This window comes from Heliangelus exortis, chromosome 1 (genome assembly GCF_036169615.1).
Source record: "Heliangelus exortis chromosome 1, bHelExo1.hap1, whole genome shotgun sequence".
Classification (NCBI taxonomy): domain Eukaryota; kingdom Metazoa; phylum Chordata; class Aves; order Apodiformes; family Trochilidae; genus Heliangelus; species Heliangelus exortis.
In genome coordinates, this window is record NC_092422.1 from 133,780,264 (window position 1) to 133,800,117 (window position 19,854).

Here is a 19,854-nt window from a genome sequence, read left to right on the forward strand (position 1 = left end):
CTTAAGCATAAGGGAAAGACAAAACTCTTGTGTGATTTGATGTAAAGGAATTGCTGAACTAATGTGGCAAGCAAAAGACACTGAAAATACTGCAAATGAAAGCTAATTTTTTAACGGGTTTATTATTCCCCTGTAGGAAGAAGATAAGAGTCTTTGGCAGAGCAAACACTGTGCATTTTGATTCCTGACTGGCATATTTAGGTTTGTGTTATCACCTGCTGCCCACACTTAGGGAGTGGAGTGTAAACTCCTGAGAGAACCTGTGAAGAGGGGCATTTTTGGTCAGCAGGCCTGAATCACAGCTTTGCTGCTGAGCCCCTTAAGCTCCTGGGAGAAGACCTTTTCATGCCAGGCCAGTATCAGCACAGACCAAGCATATCTCTCTTATCTCCTAAATTCAAAGACTGACTTACTTTGTAAGTCAGGTTTTCAATTTGCCTGCAACATGAGAACTCAGTATCTGAGGCAGGTACAGTACAAGCACATGGTGCTTCAGATAAAGCCAACAACCTTTAAGAAAGCCTTGATTTAATAGACTGCTAATAGACCCAGGAAACTACAGGCCTGTCAGCCTGACCTCAGTGCCTGCCAGGGTTATGGAACAGATCATCCTCAGTGTAATCACGCAGCACCTGCAGGATGGACAGGGGATCAGACCCAGCCAGCACGGGTTTAGGAAGGGCAGGTCCTGTCTGACCAACCTGATCTCCTTTTATGATCAGGTGACCCACCTGGTGGATGAGGGGAAGGCTGTGGATGTGGTCTATCTGGACTTCAGCAAGGCCTTTGACACCGTCTCCCACAGCATTCTCCTGAGAAAGCTGGCAGCCCACAGCTTGGACAAGCATACTCTGCACTGGGTTAGGAATTGGCTCGAGGGCCGGGCGCAGAGAGTGGTGCTGAATGGGGCTGCATTCAGTTGGCGGCCGCTCACCAGCGGTGTCCCCCAGGGATCAGTGCTGGGCCCAGTCCTGTTCAATATCTTCATTGACGACTTGGATGAGGGGATTGAGACCATCATCAGCAAATTTGCAGGTGACACCAAGCTGGGGGGGAGTGTCGATCAGCTGGAAGGCAGGAGGGCTCTGCAGAGGGACCTGGACAGACAGGGGAGATGGGCTGATTCCAATGGGATGAGGTTCAACAAGGCCAAGTGCGGGGTCCTGCACTTTGGCCACAACAACCCCATGGGGAGCTCCAGGCTGGGGACAGAGTGGTTGGAGAGCAGCCAGGCAGAAAGGGACCTGGGAGTCTGGATTGACAGGAAGCTGAACATGAGCCAGCAGTGTGCCCAGGTAGCCAAGAAGGCCAATGGCATCCTGGCCTGTATCAGGAACAGCGTCACCAGCAGGTCCAAGGAGGTGATTCTGCCCCTGTACTCAGCCCTGGTGAGGCCTCACCTCGAGTACTGTGTTCAGTTCTGGGCCCCTCAGTTCAAGAAGGATATTGAGGTCCTGGAACAGGTCCAAAGGAGGGCAACCAGGCTGGTGAAGGGACTCGAACACAGATCCTATGAGGAGAGGCTGAGGGAGCTGGGGCTGTTCAGCCTGGAGAAGAGGAGGCTCAGGGGAGACCTCATTGCTCTCTACAACTACCTGAAAGGAGGTTGGAGCCAGCTGGGGGTTGGTCTCTTTTCCCAGGCAGCTCTCAGTAAGACAAGAGGGCATGGTCTTAAATTGTGCCGGGGGAAGTTCAGATTGGATATTAGAAAGAATTTTTTCATGGAAAGAGTGATCAGACATTGGAATGGGCTGCCCAGGGAGGTAGTGGACTCTTCGTCCCTGGAGATATTTAAAAAGAGACTGGATGTGGCACTCAGTGCCATGGTCTAGTGACTGCAGCGGTAGTGGATCAAGGGTTGGACTCGATGATCTCTGAGGTCCCTTCCAACCCAGCCGATTCTATGATTCTATGATTCTATTATTCTATGATTAATTGCTCTGGTACCTTTGCTACCCTCCAAAAAGACTACAAAAGTCTGTTTTTCCTTCTGACCCAGGATACTGTCACTTTGAGCAATGAAAGCTATCAAAATTTTTTTTTCTCCCTCCCTTTTCCTCTGTCTCATTCCCCTAGGGACAGAATATCCTGGCAGCTAGATCTACCCTGGGCTTTTGCCTTCTGTTTTCCTGTACTTTTCTCTTGGCACAACTCATAAGTTTTCAGCATTGTGCTTCCACAATCACAAGCTAAAATATTTGCACAGCTGTCTAATGACAGAAAGGGGGAAAGAGAAAATCCACCCTTCTGCTACTTGAAAATTTTAAAATAAAACAAAACAAACCCCCAACCAACCAGATTTTAACATGAATTAATCATCAAAAAATCTTCCCCTTCCTCTGCTCTTGTCTAAGAGAAACCTCTTTAACCTTGCCTGGTTTCCCCATGTGTCCTTCACCTTCCTCTTCTCGTACATATAAACCCACATTTTCATGCTTCTTTTAAAATTCCCATGGGTTGAAATGCCCATGGTACTCCATTGCCCACCTGTGCATAATCACTTCAGCCTGTTGCTGGTGTACAGAAATAGGACCAACTCCCATGAGCTATAATGAGGTGTTCTTCAGGCAAATCTCTGACTGAAGTCAGTGGAAGTTTTGGCAGAAGGATGGCAAAACTAATTACATTCCTCCCTCAAGTATATATATTGGAAGGTGATGAGAGATGAGAAAATACTGCTTAGAAAGAAAGTCCATTAATAAATGAGAAGTAGATGTGGGGAAGAACAGTTGATTGAATTATTTATAATACAGTTATAAAATTGCTGAGTTGCTGAGCTTTCCAGAGACACATCAATGACATGCATGTCCAAGGCAGCAGATAATGGGAGTATAGACAAGCAGGAGCAAGGATCTCCATGAAAATATTGTGTTGAAATATTGTGGAAAAAGTCTAGCATATCCACAACATTTCACACAGAACACAGCATAGTGATAACTTTCTAATAGGCTTGAAAGCTGGTTGTTAGTAAATTTTACCAGCAGTGCAATAGAGAATTTCAAACAAAAACTAAGCAAATGTAGGCCCATCTTTTAAAAATATAAAAACAGCAAAGACACTTCCTAACAAGGCTAACTGTAGACTGGAGTAAAAAAATTAAATGCATGCTAAAAAAATACTGGACGTGACTGATGATACAAGAGCAGGTAAACAACATTAGATCCTTTGGTGCAACCAGTGTAAGATTCAACTTTTCAAATCTTCAGTGGCTAAAAGAAGGAAAAGTAAGAAGCTCAACAAGCTCACGTCAGTTTTGACATCTCAAATTCACATGTGTGGACTGCACTACTACTACAAACAGTCTGCTCCCTTCCTAAACACATAAACACACACTCCCTGCCTTTATCCTGCTCTTGGACCATATATGCATCTCTGTCCATTTTCTGCCCTTTGCATCAGCTGGCCTCTTCCCTTGGATGCATGAATGTCTCTTCTGAACTAATTCCTCAGTTAAAGGTGTGTTTCCACCCTGGTCCACCACTTGTGGTTTGTTTTGGGCTTTTTTTAGGCTTTCTTGCTGTCCTCAGTTGTGAGCTCCAGACAAAGTGTTTCTTTCTGTGGGGGAACTTCACAGCCAGGACTGTGGTCTGGACACTTATGAGTGAAGGAACTTTCATGTTCCTGCTCCTGTTGCCTCCTAATTGTTAGGAAAAATTAATGTGTTGTGGCTTTAGCCTTCCAGCTCAGTTTATTAAATATGTGTCCTCCTGTAGGCACAAATTTAGGGTAGCACTCTTTTTATCTGTGGGTGAAGCTGGAGTGTCCAGGTACAGGGATGTACTCTCTCTGATCTGACCTGGATCCAACAGCCAGGATGTCATTTCCAGCTTCTTAGCCTCTGAAACCGTCTGTTTGTGAAATAAGCCTGATGAAGCGGCTGATGAGAAATTGGTTCTTATTAGCTGCTGTCATTTTTATACTCTCCTGTGTAAGTAATGGTACAGCACTCCTCATGATCCCATTAAATAGCTCCAGCTAGTGCTCTGACTGCAGGAAGATAGAGATGTAAACGGAAAAGGCTTCTCAGTGCTGTAGGCTGAGCCCAGTCACCTCCTCTCCTCTATGTTCCTCTGCTGTTGTCATACTCCCTGCTAGCCCAGTGTTATTCCCTCTCAGGACTGTCTTCTTCAGGGGACACCTTCATTTTGAATGGCTCCATGCTATCACACCCAGAGGCACCAAGTCTTTTCCACCAAAGCAAGCATAAAAATACTGTGGGGGTGGGGAACCAGCAAAGCAGAGCAGATATATTTAATTATATGTACCAACCAGTATTTTCCCTATGCAAGATTAAGTGTGCAGTTCAGTTTCTGATCTTACTGCATTCTCATTTAAGATTACTGAAGAAGCAGCCATAAAATGCTCCATGGTAACATGAATTTTTATAACATGCCTCCATATTTCCAGTAACCTTGTATCTGTGTTGAACAGACAATCCTAAGTCATAACTAATTTTGAACAAGCCGTTGTGTTACTGTGCAAGGAGGGGGGGGGATGCTGTTAAACTACAGCATTTTTAGTTTAAAGGTTCCAGACTTTCTGAGACTGGCCCTGGGTGCTCTTACCTACTTTGCAAAGACACTTCTGCAATGCCAAGTCTAATGGCATTGGCATGGCCATCACTACATTTGGTAATGTTCTCCGAGTCCCACATTTTAGAATCATGTAAGCATGAGAGAAATATTTGTTTCTTATCTAAACAAAAGTAAATTACAGCCCTTGTAGAGTTCAAGAAAAGCTGGTAAATTAAGTCTAAAGTCAGAGGCATAGATGACAAAAATTACTTGAATTGTTAATGTTTTAAAAGTCTGAGGGCTTTTTAGCTCATAGTTTTGTGAATCTCATTTGTCTTTTCAACCCTTTTGGGTAATATTGCTGTTCTGAGCTAGTCCCACCTCTGCTGCTTCAGATTATAGAGGAGCAAAAAGTTACTTAACCCATGTCATGATATGATCTTTAGTATTTGGATTTTGGCATCTGGAGGCCTGTCCCTACCTAGCAACTTGTGATGGGTCACTCACTGTCAGAGAAAGCTCAAACAACTTTACTTAGAAGTGAGGATAGGAAAGCAAGTAAAGAAAAAAAAGATAAAAGATGTGTTCTTTACTTCAGTGTGCCTGTTTTTTCCCATACTATCTATGTGTACAGAGATGTATTTGTTGCTGGTGTTCTGAGTGAGGAAATCCATTACCTTAAAAGAAGCACTTGGCATTCAGAGAGAATAATACAGAAAGCAACAAAGAACCTTTGGCAACATTTTATTAAGAAGATGAGATAGATAGTCTGTCTTATAAACAAGTGGTATTATTTAACTATCCAAGGGTTTGCTTTCCAAAACAAGCCTGCATTGTTCATTGTCCAGCAAAATAATGCCTGCCTGTGCAGTCCTGGCTTCTTCCCTAACTACAGCCTGGAGTCTGGAAGTCTCCACTGCTGTGATCTGTCCTGCCTAACATTACTAATAATCATTATGTCAGTGTTAGAATAAAAATTTCTTAAACAAGTAGCAAATGCTCAGAAAGGATAGGGCCAAAACTTTTCAGTTGAGGGGACAGAACAAAGGAACTCTGACAGCCCTGAGCTTCTCTGTGGCTGTAACAAGGCCTCACACACTTGCACTTGGTCATGTCAGAAGAAAAATATCTTATTGCTGTCTCAGCTGCTCATTCACCTGCTCAGAGAGACAAAATTATATCATCCCTTCCTAGCATTTCTTCAGTTTCTGGTGATCATCTGCTGATGTTCAGATGTTTACCAGAACAAGGTTTATTTTTTCCTGTTTTCACGTGACATGGTATTTCCTGGAGGAAATTACTGGTGCTCTCAGGGTTAATGGCAGGTTTCCTATATCATACAAGTAAGATTTATGGATGCTGTAGAGCTCCGTGGGTGGAGTAAACCAAAGTGTGTCTGCTCCAGGTAGGGTGGGGGAAGATAGCCTTTTTAAAAGAAGTGGGTGGATTAGCCAGGTTAGAGGAATCCTCAAAGAAGGAGATAAAACATACATTCAGTGCTCTCATTGCCACTCCCTTACCAAGCCACACGGGACCACTACTCAGTTACCGTGGCAACAGTGACGAACTGGCAGCCAGAATCATCATCACACAGCCTCCCCGAGGCCCTGCGAGATGCTTTGGGAAAGATGTACAGAAGGAGATTTGCATCCCAGATCCCATTTCTTTTTTAGTTTGGCTTTACAAGCTTGCTTTTTGCAGACCTAGAGAGAGTGAAAATTGCACAAGCTTTCCAAAGAGAAACCTGCATGGAGGCAGGGCACGATGAGTGGCAAAGGGTCTTTAATTTAGATGCCTGTCCTGGCAGAGGTGGGCGAACTATGAGCACCTGTCGGGGAGGATTTGACTTGAGTGAGAAGAAGGTCACTTATGCAGCCTTGCTCTGTGAGTACTGATCCAGCCAGCCTCTCTTACCTTCTGCTGAAAATGTTACTTATTGTTTGTTATGGACTATAAAATTCTGGGGTTTCTTGTTTTTAAGGGGAGGAATTTTCTTTTGCACTAGCTCTTCTAAATAGGCTTCACACAAAAGCTATGAATGCACTGCTACTGGATTTTTTTTCTAGTTGTGAAGTCCTGCAGGAGCTGCAGACTTGCCTGTTAGCAGTTGGTTTCTTGCAGCAGGCTCAATGAAATTTGCAAGGCAGTGAGTGCTGCACTATCTGTACCTAAATGCATTGATACCAGCATTTGTACTGTAGCTATCTGATAACGTACTATCCAAAGATCAGCTTTTCCACTTAATTCATTATTCTATCATTTGTTATACACAGTAACTAACTCGGTTTTGGTGAGATTAAAAATTCAAGCAGTAAGTAAATCAAATGCTGCTTGGAACAGGTACAGAAAGAGTATTTGCCTTATGTAGGATAGAGTTACAAGCAATTTCATTCCAGTGAGCCAAACAGATGCATCAGATAAACTGCTGATAAAAGAATTATTATATTGGCAGAGAACCATCACACTCCACAACAGCACATGGGTATCAAAGTCAAGCAAACAAACAGGAGTCAAACATACAAGAGCCAGGAGCCAGTGGTGCGATCAATCTAGCATTGTGCTACAGAGCAGAATGATCATCAGTTTTATATTCTCACCTGAAAAATATTAATTAAATCTAGAGATCCATGAGAATATGCTGCTTTGTAGATAATAATAATGCACTGAAAAAAAAAAAATGGAAAAAATATCAAAGGGAATTTGTACACCACAGCTCTGAAATCTTGATCAAGCTACAACCTGCTTATGTGAAAGCTGAGGACATTTTTCTCTCCAGATGAATTTGGTGCTTTTTCTGTTCCTCGGCTAGACAGCAGCACTGGGGCATCTCTAGCTGTAATCTCATTAAGACTGTTAGGCTGTGATTGTGCTTGTGCTCTGTTGCTGGCATGGATTTAGGCAGACAAATCATCCTTAGAGCATGGATGGCTCTCACAGTTGAGAGGAGATGGGCTACTCTCCTTCTCACGAGGGATGAAAATCAGCCTTAGCTTTGGAAAGGCACTGTTTGCAAGCCGGCCAGAAAGGCAAACAGGGACAGGTCTGCTCAGTCCAGGCACACAAGGGCAATTTATGAACATTAGCTTCTGTTCTTGGTAATGGGAGTCACATGCGCAAGTTCTCTGCACAGTAGCAGCAGAATACACTCCCTTCAGTGTGCAAATAGTATAAAGCTGTGCCTGTGTGAATGTTGGCATGAGAGGCTGGGCTACAACAGAAGAAAAACAGAAATCAGAAATGAATTATTTGTTCATTTTTCCACCCCCAGAACCGGTCCTGTATTCTGCTTTGTCCAATCTCTTATAACTAATGCATGCATAGTAGCATGTTTGACCAGACTATTTGACCAGACCTGAAAATGTTTTTATGATAGAAGATGTTTTTGGGGTCGGATACAAATTCTTTTAATTCAACTTTATACCATTGCTCTTCATTACAATTCCTAAGGACACCATAAATACCTGTTCTTCCTTTCTTTGTGTTCCTGCATCACTCAGATATTAGCAGATAGTCCTTCTGCAGCAGTAGAGTTTAAGTACTTCTGGACATAAACAGACTGTAGCCCCCTCTGTGACCTCTGCACATGTGGACCTCTTGCACATAAATCCATACCGGTTTATGTCATTTGCTCATGAGCCTTGGGAAGCAGTCTTTGCTGAATGAATGCCAGTGTACCACACAGTTCATAAATATGTAAAAGCAATGGGCCCTATCCCAACAAGCTTAGATTCAGAAGCGTTTAGCAGATGTTCTGCCTGTGGAGGAGGAAAACAGGAGATGAATACAGTGCTGCAATAACAAATACTTTGTTGATGAAACTGCACATAAATTAGAATGACAAATACACCCTTACCAGGACTTTGACCTATGCATAAACCAACACCAACATGTTTTACTAATAGTAGTTCCACGTTCCCAGGATCAATAAAGTGACTTCATTGATTTACTTTCCCCTTTTTATTAATACTTCTCTAAACATTGATGAATTTGGATGGAACACAGGTGGAGTCTTTTTTATAGCTTATCAAAGGACAAATCTAATAGTACTAGAAAAGCAATAAGTTTCTCATCATCTTTTGCTAAAGAGAACCTAAATAAATTAAGAGTTTGAAGAAGCCCTCCAGACCTGTTTTGAGATCCAGGGCTGTTGGTTATTTCTAGACAAAAGGCGTAATGGGGCTGTTCTACACATTCGGTTAAAGGAGTGAAAAGCTGTTGCTTTAAAAACAATTATACAAAACATAGCTCAGGCTCTCCTGTAATCTGAACTCCAAATAGTAAACATGCCTTTAAAACCTAAATGAAAGCTAAGTGGAGTAAAGCAGTCCTGAGGGGAGCCCCTCACAGGCAGCTCTTGTGAGGAATTTGTGTAGCTCAAATTAGGTGACGATCCAATGGTGTATTACAATGATGACTTCTCAGGACTGTCTTTCCATTACATTTCACAAAGGTATATTTAAATCCATTCCTTTATTCCTTCTTGGGGACTGGCTGAATACTAGGAAATGCTATACTTCTGATTTCTTCTTAATATACTAATTGCATAGAATGGCAACTATCCAGTAATACTTCATCTGGATATCATCTTCTTGCATTTTGTTCATTGAAAAGCACTTGTCTTACTGCTTTAGATGATCTTGAACCTCTTTACAGACCTGAGCTGTTGTTCTTAGAGGCACCATGGAGTCAAACTCAGCTGGGCTACTCTTCCAAGCCCTTAGCATACTATACAGTTTTGGGAGAAAGTTTTCTGACCCTGTGTAGCCTTTGTTTTGGGTTACTGCTACTTAAACATTTACAGCATAGTGAAGTGAAAGTGTGTGTTTCTCATTAGTTTCTGGTATGCTCACAGTCCTAAGTCATAGCAGCAAACCCAGCCACAACATCGTTTTACTGCCTGGAAAACCTGTGACGGTGAAATTATCTACATCATGTGTGCAGACTCAGAGGTTCTTGTTTTCTAAAAAGCTCACAAATGCTTGTTTATGCTGAACACTCAGCAGATTTGAATGTAGCTCTAGAGACTTTCCTTACTAGTTTTTATCTGAAAGCTTGTTTTGTTAGCCCGAAAGTTTACAACAGTTTTCCTACATGATCAAAGTTTACCAGATCTGCTTGGCCAGGTTTTTTTTCCCTGTTGAATTGGAGATGTTTTAACCTAGGGAAGTTCTGAATTTTTCTTAGTGAACCAATGGGTAGTTTCGTTGAGTGAATCCAATGGGTAGTTTTGTCAAATGAATTAGTGTTCTATTTGTTTTCTTGTAATAAAACACCACCATCAGTTTACTTGGAATCCAGCGCCTACTGCTGCACACATCACTCCAGATTAATGTGTGCATGTGTGTTCAGTGATGGTGAAAGGGATTAACCAGCACCATTTGTAAATATTCCTGTTATTCAAATACAGATGCAGTGAATAACCACTTGCAGGAGAGTGCTGGGTGGTGTGCCTTGTATGTTAAACAAAGGTTGAACACTTGTACTGTTGCTTATTCTCTGTGTTTTCTCCAAAATTAGACAACTCTTCCTGCTAACAGTTGCAGCGAATGCAGAAGACAACAGATTTTAAATAATGTAGACTATAGACTTTCTCTGCTGTCCTTCAGTTTCATCTGGAAACATTTATTCTATTGGAAGTTGTATACAGATTACTTACACATAAAAAAAAATAAAAAAAAATGCTCTAGCTGTCCAAGTAGATGGATCAGAAAATAAGACCATACCTCATTGAGGAGATCCCCAATTAAATTCCCTCCAGCAGGTAGGAATTGAAATGCAGTGACTTTCAGCTGAAACACTTGGTTACAGAAGATAAGAGTTCTTGTTAATGGAGAGCATCTCAGTGCTTCAGTGGCACTTTGGTTTCATGTTGTGGCCTTGACTTTTACAAATACTATCACATACGTGGAAAGCAAAAGATATCCTCTGGCACTGTAGACACCGTACTAAGCAATCTATCCAGGGAGATGTTTGTGGAACACACCAAGTACACCTTCCATTCTATATCATACTGGTATGATGCTGGATACTGTTCCTGCACAGGGAAATTCAAGAAATACATGGATTAAAGTGAAAGCCACCAAAGGTGAACATTGAGAATTACCAGAGGTCTCACAGTATAATCTGGAAAGACAGGCAAGAAGAAAAGGAATTTTATTGTCAGGGGCGTGTAACAAATGACATGATAAATCTTTGTGCATCTAAAAGACTGTTGTAGGAGCAAAAGAAACATTTTTTTGTGATGGGTAGGATGAGAAGTAAATGTAAGTTATGGTGAAAGAGATCTAGATTAGTCATGGAAGAAAACTTTCTAAAGGCAAAAAAGAGTGGATCATAAGAAAAATAACATCTTGCCTGGATAGATGGTGGTGCCTGCAGCACTGGGGAGGTCTTTAAGGGGTAAAGCAGATGGGACAGATGCATACACTGGAATGGAGTTAGATGACCTCTCAGTATCCATTCCCAGCCATGTAATTCAGTGATGACCTCCTCATTTGCAAATCGACTTGTGGTGTTTTTACTTGTTAATTCCAGATGTGGGGACTTTACTCCAGGACAGTATGCTTCCAGTGGAATTTGATATTGTTGGGTTTAGAGAGTACAAATTCCCACTTACACCTGCAAGTTCTGAGCCTTGGAAGGTCATCAGAAAACAATTCAAGATTCCTTGGTCATTTTTACTGTGAAAATAGCCTTGATATAATGAAGATATGAAAAATTTTATTGGATTTATTCTCTAGCTTGCCTTCCTTGCTATATTCCTTGCCTAACTGGGAGCTACCCCTGGGCCTTATGAACTTTCAATAATTTCTCTTAGAAATGGACTATATAAAAAATTCAGGCCTTATTTTTGTATATTAACTTTTCAAAATTGGACAATGTACCATACTCTGACCTTATTTTGAGCAGTAGCAGCTTCATCTCCTTTGAAGAGATTTTTCCTTGTGCTGGTTTGGGACTTCTGTGTTGAGTGCTGCTCTGTTCACTAGTGGTCACTTCTGGAGTGTGAGATAACCAGTTTTACAGTGCTTGCAGGCACTCATATGCAGGAAATCACCACTTGAATAGGGCAAGGTGACTGTTACCTAGCCTATTGCAAATTAGCAGTTCTGTAAAGTCCTCCAGGAAGACATAGATGGGCTTACCTTGGACATCACCAGTCTGAAACATCAGTCTTCTACTAGGCTGTGGTGAAGGATTTCAGCTGTCTTAGCTTGCTTTCACTGAGTAGCCTATTTTGTACTGATGTTGTAGCCCCTTGTGTTTGTGTGCTTTATTTGTCTAAAGTTCTATAGAGTACTGCCTTCCACCCTTCTCCCACTCTGCCCACTATGTGCACGCAGCGAAAAGAGACATGCAAAGGAAATACAGTGCTTTGTTTCTGCTTTAGTTCTACTTACTTAAACCCTTCCTCTTATAGTGCATTGTGAAAACTCCTCTGGGACTCTGACAGCATAATAATGCAAATAACTCTGTCATGTGACTAAGCTTCTCGTGCCGGATTCCAAAATACCAAGCCAAGATGTACAAGCCTTTCTATAGATGCCATAGGGAACCTCATGCTAGACTGCAGATGACTCTTCAGTTACCTGATGGGAATTGTTTGGGTCCTTATTAGCATTTTACAAAGATTACTGTTAAACTGACAGACCTTCTCCTGACCTTTCAGAGACAGAGTGCTCAGTCATTCATCAATGGCAACATTGTATATGGTGGTTCCTTTGAGAGTGTTTAAAAATGTCTCCCATATCACCATATGTAAACCTCTCCTTTTCAATAATCCAACACATCCTCAACCTTCATCTTTGTAGAGCAGGATACTTTGATATTTTGGCTATCAACAGGTAACACAGGCTGCTGCCTCCCCTACAAAGAACTATGTCAGAGACCTCCATTGACTTCAAAGGAAGAATTACCCATTGACTGGAGGAGCTCTTGCCAACCTTTGGCACTCATATGTGCACGACTGTGTGCATCTGTTAAGGTAAGCATAGGCACCTTTGCCAGATCTCCCAAAATGTAACCTGAATCAGCAGCCTGACTCGCAAGTGATTGCAACCAGGAGTTCTAATTTCTGAGATCATGGAAACTCCATCAGTAAACAGAGTGGGTTGAGCCAAGTTTAGATCAGGGTTTCTTCCATCTGTTCTCAGACAGGGATACAGATAGTGATTTGGGAGTTGTGCACTTCTGGCTGATATTTGTCACACCACACTGAAGTAAAAATTTCTTCAGCTTTACAGTGAACTCATTTTATGCCTCTTATGAACAGTGTCTATTTTGTTTTTTTATCATTTTATTGCAGTACCTGGGTGCTTTTTATGCCAAAATCCCTAATAGACTATGGGGATCAAAACTTATTTTAAAGTAGTGTTGGAAGACTATGGCTTTGATAAGACATTGAGACAGTGTGGGTTTGATGTGAAAGGTGTTTCAATTAGGTCTACTGAAAAGGACTGTTTCAAGGGAAACTGGCATGCTGCTGTATTACCGTTGCAATTATGGTATAATCCTGTGGTGGTTTTTACTTGATTCTTAATCAAGTCATTGATTTCTGTATTGTTTTGCATTCCTGACCTATTCAGGTGCACATCCACTGGCTCTCTTGGCTGAATAACTCAAGGGCATACTCAGCTGAATGTGGCATGTATGTGTGCTCTACTAACACACTTAAGTGTGCCGATAGGAATGAAGCATTTGTTTATGAACAGGATACAAACGTGTATATATATGCACACGGATGTGGGTGTATGTATATGCTGAACTGACAGTGCTCTTCTTGACTGTTAGTTCAGATGCACAGCATTCAGCCAGTAAACAGTGGCTTCTGAGAGCACTGAAAAATGAAACAGATGTACATACCTAGATATATCTAAGCTTACATACACCTCTCCCCCCCCCAACATTTTTTTCTCTCCGTACATTCTTGAAGAAGAGGGGTTTGTAATTTCCCTGTCCATCCAGTACCTTTACTATTACCTCAGCATAATCTGATGGATATTTGGGTCTACCAAGTGATTCAGTTAGCAGGAGACCAGAACAACGGGATCAGGCATCCATCTGATATAATGTTGCGCATTTCACAGAGCACACAGGCAATGAGCTATTTTCCCCAACGCAGCAGGATCCAAACAAGAGTTGCTATGACCACGGCTTCAAGCTTCTCCCCAGCCAACCCCGAACGAAAAATATATTTAGCCTTTTGTCATGGTGATTTTATAAGCGTGTCTCCAGCCATTTTTAGATCCGATTTACCACCTTTCTCCTGCCGGTTCCTTCGGTGCCGTCCCTCCTGCGCTCGGCTTCATCACCGCTTCACATTTACATGCCAGGCGTGCGTGCCAGTCTTCCGAGCGCACACCTCAGCTGATGCCAGCAGCCTGGCTGACAGCGCCGCTTTGTGCGGCGGCACCTATTGTTTCAGCCGCCAGGCCTGCGAGGGGGGGCCCGCGGTGTCATTGACTCATCTGGGGAAGCGTGGAGGGGGGGAAAGAGGCGAGCGCGGTTGCTTTATCCTGACGTGGCGGTGGGGCAGTTCTTCGCGGGCAGGTTAACTTCGAGCGGGAAATATTCGCTTCCTCACAGAGGAGGTGGATAACAGCGAGGGGGCGGCTCGCCCAGGTAAATGGGACGGGAACGGCCACGGGCAAGGCGTGGGTCGCCACCCGCCCCGAGGGCCTTGACAAAGGCGGGATGGCAGGTGGGTGGACGCGCGCGCCCCCCAACCGCCCTTCTCCCTGAGCGCGCCCGCGAGCGCGAGCGCGCGCCCGCCGCCCCGCACGCGAAGGCCGCCCCCGCCCGCGGCACTTTAAACGGTTTCCGCTCCGCCCCGCCCCTTTTTTTGCTCTCCCCTTCGCCAGTCGCCTTTGGCGCGCGCCCTGGCCGCGCCCCACTCCGCCAGGACGGCCAATCCCCGTCCGGCCTGTGCGCCCGGAGCGGTGGGAGCGAACCATTGCGCGGGAGCGTGGGAGGAGCCTGGAGCGGGAAGGGGCTGTTGGAGAGGCAACTGCGTCCTTTTATAGCTCGTCGCCGTGTCTGTGGTGGTTGCGTTGCTCTCGTTCTCCTTCCCGTTTTCCTCCCCCTCTTTCAGAGGGCCGTGGACCCGGCGGCTGGAGCCTCGGTTCTTCGCCGCCCTCCCCTTAGTTCCGCACATCTTTTTGGGGGAGCGGGAAGAGGGCGTAGGCTTGCCCGCACGCGCTCCTCCTCCCGTCCCGCCAACCGGTCCGCGCGCGGGGTGGGGCGGGGCCGGGACAGCGGTAGCTGCCAAGGTGTGCGCGCGCCGCCGTCCCCGCCGCCGCTGCTTCACCCGCCCCCTCCCGCGCCGGGCAGGGTCGGGCCGCTCCCCGCAGGCAGCCTGACGGGCGGAGCGAGGCACCCCGCGAGGTTAGAGGCAGTTCGGGCCACGCTTGCACTGCGACCCCCGCCCGCCCCGAAGCAGCATGAGGCGAAGGCAAGTGCGGTGGTGGGGGTCTCTCTGCCGCCCCCACCCCCTGGAGGGAGGGAAGGGGAGGGCGGGCAGGCGGGCTCCCGCGCGGCAGGTGGGGTGGCCGCTGCCCTGCGGCACGGGCCGGGGGAGGTGTCTCCTGTGGCGGGGGCGGGGGATCCGCTTCATCCCTTGGCATCGCCCGGGCAGCGGCCTGGCGCGGCGTCCCGGGTGCTGCAGCCGCGCGGGGGTCTCTGAGCGGCGGTGGGCCGGGCCGGGGGCCGTGCGGGCCCGCAGGGAGGGCGGTGTCTGGGGGTGGCACGGTACAGCCGCGAAACCCGATCCCCGGGGCGGCCCGCAGCTGGGCGGCTGGTCTCTGACCCGATTATACGGCTTGGCGCCGGGGAGGAACGAGGCAGTGGCGGCCGGGCGGGGACCCTCGAGAGCTCCCTCGTCTGGAGGGGGCAGCTTGGCGGAAGGTACCGGGGCACCCACGCCCCTTTGTCCCGGGAAGGGAAGAGGAGACGGCGGTGGCAGCCGCGCGGGGGGCGGGCGGAGGGGGCGCCCTGTGCTGCGGGGCGGGAGGCAGCGCTGCAGGGCTGGGTCCCGTCGGGGTGCCTGAGGGCGGGCTTCGCCGCCGGTGACCCCTGAGCCGGCTGCGTTGTACCACCGGTAAACTTTACAGAGGTGTCTACCACAGTGTCATAAAGTACTCGTCGTGCTTCCATCGTCAGAGAGCTTGCGACTAGTTCGCATGTACCGACTTCTTTATATATAGCCCTCTGCTTGTCTTGCACACCTAAGCCTTTTGCTATTCTAGATGTGTTCAGTACAAGGGATGTCCAGATTTCTAATCGTTTTGTCTCTTTTGCAATTTTTGTTGTTATGATACAGACTTAATGTCTGCAGGCTGTTGTCTAAGATGTGTTCAGGGTGTTAAAATAGTTAACAAAGCTATCTGCTTCTAAACATAGGGTTGCCTCTCATTATAATAAAAACCTACTTATGTATTCACTGTAAGAGCTTTATTCCACATTCTGAAGAAGTCAAATCTTACACAGTCATCCATTTAAGGTTAATGCTGTGGAGCAATCAACAATAACTTTTGTTGAGACGGAGGAATACTTGTCATGTCTTGCACTATAAAAATTGCCGCTTCTTTTGTTGGTTCTGTTACACTGCTTTGAAATGTCAACAAACTGAACAATCTGTGGGAAATGATTCATTATTTGAGTGCTGGGCTTAAGGCTGAAAATTAGGGTTCTTGGTTTTTCTGCACTTTGAATGTAGTGGCCTGTACTGGTGCAGAGGGGCTTATGGGAAGCTGGGCAAATAAATGGCCTCTTGTTGGACAGTCTGAATATACAAAAATTGACTTAGCTGCTAGGGCTCATTTTAGTTACAAACTTTGGAAGCCACAGGTTAACCTTTTTTTTTTTTTAAAAAAAAAAACCCACAACAGTAAACAAGTTTTCTATGTATACGTATACTTAAGAACTTGAAATAAACTTGATTTCCTAGTAGCTACACTTTAGAATCATAGAATTTTCAGGGTTGAAAGGGACCTTTAAGATCATCTAGTTCCAACCCTCCTGCCATGGGCAGAAACACCTCCCACTAGATCAAGTTTCTACATTTCTTTTAGAAAATGTGCTTATTCTACTTAATTTTCACTGTCACATTTTCAGCACTTGTGTTTGGCTTGTTTGTACTGTGGGGATGTGCTTGGGAACTTGCTGCATGGCAATTAACTTCTTTAATTGTGGAAATATTTCGGTTGGTGTAAGAGTGTGAAAGCTTACTTGCGCTAAACTAGATTTAGAGTTATATTGAAGTCAGCAGTGTCCCTTTAAACCAACTTCAGGTCCACCATACGTTTGTCTGCAGCAGAAAATAAAGAAGCCACTCTCCAGTTAAGAAAATGTTTGTCTTGCAACCTGCTAAAGTGCTCGTGTCCAAGAACACGGGTGGATATAACTAGATATACTAGTCTTATATTCATTCATATCTTAAAATACAATTTTAAGGTGTACCTAATAGCTAATTGGTGAAGTTGAAAATCCTTTAGTTCTTAAATTAGTGGACAGGGTAACTCTGAAATGTTAGAGGACAACCATTAAGATTTTTCTTTGAACAGTTATTTTAAAGTATTTGTGTGAAAAAATAACTGGTAGTTATTCTGAGTGAATGACATGTAACTGAATTTCAGTTTTCAATAAATTTGAATATAAATACTCTTTCTGACAAATCCTGTGGCTTAAAAAAGGTGAATATATTGCTGGGGTAAACCTAAACACAGCTGGTTGAGGTCAGGATGACTTTCTGTTGTAAGCTTTCTTGCCTTTCTGGGCTTCACATATCCTGCAGACATGCATCACATGTGAAATCTTAGTTATTTTGCAGGTGCAGGTCTCCTTTGGTAAAGACTACAGCACTGTTACTTCTCCATGAAAGAATCTGAGTTACTGTTGTACACGTAATGCAGAGCTGATGTCATGTTGTTTTAGAGAAGGCTGAAGCAGAATTGGTTCTCAGTTGGTTGTTCTCATCTTTAAGGATTTCAGAATTGTCAGTCACTTAAGTAAGTCTTGAATGGATTAGGGTTTGTGTGTGCTTTTTTTGTTGGTTTTTTTTTTTTTTCTGCTTTGCAAGCACTAGGACTGTCTTGCCAGTGTAAACTTAAGGGTAGTATTCAGGGTAGCTCTAGGCAAAAGTGAGAAGTAGAACTACCTGTGCTGTTGCTGTCTGTCCTTGGTAGAGAAAGAAAAAGTTTCAGTCTCTGTTCACTGTGTCACAGGACATTGCCTGTGAGAAAAACGAGACCCTGTACATGGACTTTCTTTGGTATTACATCTTTTGTGCTATTACTGTAGAGAAGGGTTAGGCAGCTGTAACAACAGGTTGGTCAAAACTTGTTTCTGCCTTGTGACTTCCAGCCCTGACGTTTTAGGAATCTGTTCTCTGCCAGCTGATCTACATCTTAACAGCCTGGGGTGGAAAAACCCTTTCATTTACAGCTGAGGCTGGGGCTACGCTCAAATCTTCTGTTAGTGTAGCTGTCAATCAGGAGGGGTATGGTCTGTTTTGTGTAAGGTCCTCGCACAGATACAGTTGTACAAGTAAAGCACATGTGCTCTTAGGGCTTGTCTTAACACTGTGGTTTGTTATTAATATATGGCTGTGAAACACAGCTTTGTCAGTGTACCGTGTGACTGTTTGAATACTGATATGCCAAGTGCAGATGTGATCCAGGAGGTTCTGTGGACGTATGCTATTACTGTAGCATATACTAATGATAATCTCATCTTTCATTTAAAAAAGGAGAAAAGGGGAAAGTTTCCACTGGTAGATCCAAGAAGTGGCTTTTTGCATGAGCTCCATCCAGGGGAGCCTGGCTTGCATTTTCTTAGGTCTCCCAGCAGCACTGAAACTTAGAACAGACCTTAGCCCTCCAAGCTAGCAGGGTGTAGCTGAGATGTCAGCTACAGAGGAAGTCTTCATAATTTGATCAATGGAACTAAAGCAGCAATAATGGTTGACCTGGTGTTCATGATGCTATTTGGAAACGATACGCAAAACAGGTACTGTTTATTTACTAGGAGGGGAGTCCAAAACAGTGGAGGCAGAGCAAGAGGTAATCTAGAATAGGAACATCAAAACCTCACCCTTTCCTTCTATTTTCTCCCTTTCCCTTCCTTAGCTGAATAACATCATCTGTTGTAACTAGACAAGAGAGATGGAGAAAGGGAAGAGAGCATTTGGGATAACCCAAGAATATACACTCTGAGGACTGAGATCTGCATGTGGACTGTGTTTGTGAATAGTATGGAAACATTTGGATTCTAACTGAGTGGGGCACGTAGTCACAGTTATTTGCTGTCTGTTTCTGCGGTCTCCTTCCAATTTTGAGGTAGCTGGATTAGGTAGTTGATAGGGCTCTAACATATTTTGCTTTCTTTGTGTAAACAGTAAATGGATATATATCCTAGCTCTTCTCGTTCTTCTGTCTATATTATATCTTGATTTGAAAAGGAACCGTGATGCTCTTAGGTACGGAGTGGCTTGTGATAGAAATTCAGAGCACACATATGGGAAATGAGTTGTGGAAAGGAAGGTTGCTCACCTCTGTGAGCAGCCTCTCTCCTAACACCTGTGCCCTCCACTTTTTCTTTTGAAGTTGAATCAAGTAGCAATTATTTGGCTTTTTAGCAAGAGGAACTGAAACATGATTTTCTTTCTTTTCTGAGGTATTGAAATTGCCTCAATTCAAAAGTATTCAGTGAGACTAAGAAAGGAAATGCAAGATCTGCTCTTTATTAACAGGAGTAAGTTAACAATGGAAATATTTCAATTTCAGGAAAGAGGAACTTATTTTGTCCCACATTTCTTGGGAGGTTCATGACTTTTCTGCTAAAGGTGTGCAGTAGCAGGCTAGCTTCTTGCTGGACAGAAATCGGATTGCTCCAATAGAGATCAATTGTTCTGCAGCTGTTGTTTTTGCAACAGACAACAGGAGAAAGTACAGTTCATTTTTGAGAAGAGGCACTGAAGAAAACTATGGAAATTGTGAGGAAACCCTTTTAGTACATTCCTGTCTCTTTCAGCCTGTCATCTCTGCCTTCTCCCCAGATCTTTATCTGGGTTATATGTTAACCTTTTTCATTCTTTCTCTATGACATCTTTGAGATACGATCCTTTGTGTCTAGCCATATGGTTAAAAGTAGTCTAGGCTGCCCTCACTTTTTGTCTGGATTTCTTTTTGAAGCTCAGCTGTTCAAAATAATGACCATTTTTACTGAAAGTGCTTCGTTTTGTGTTTGGTTTTGTTTGTTTGTTTTGGGTTTTTTGGTTTTTTTTTTTCTCTGCCATTAAGACTTCTAGCAGTTAAAGGGTCTATGTGGTCCTTCAGTTACAGAC

At 44.1% G+C, this 19,854-nt stretch overlaps 1 protein-coding gene across 11 annotated transcripts in view; it reads left to right on the forward strand.

The window, feature by feature from the left end:
- The first annotated feature begins 14,717 nt into the window (after window positions 1-14,717).
- Window positions 14,718-19,854, forward strand: part of MICAL3 (microtubule associated monooxygenase, calponin and LIM domain containing 3) — a 156,057-nt gene continuing 150,920 nt past the window's right edge. For 5 of the 11 annotated variants that reach the window (XM_071767317.1, XM_071767327.1, XM_071767353.1 and 2 more), the window contains exon 1: window positions 14,718-14,964. The gene's annotated coding sequence lies outside the window, so the exon portion shown is untranslated. The remainder of the gene's footprint in view (window positions 14,965-19,854) is intronic. The other 6 variants (XM_071767358.1, XM_071767367.1, XM_071767375.1 and 3 more) reach the window with 3 other exon arrangements.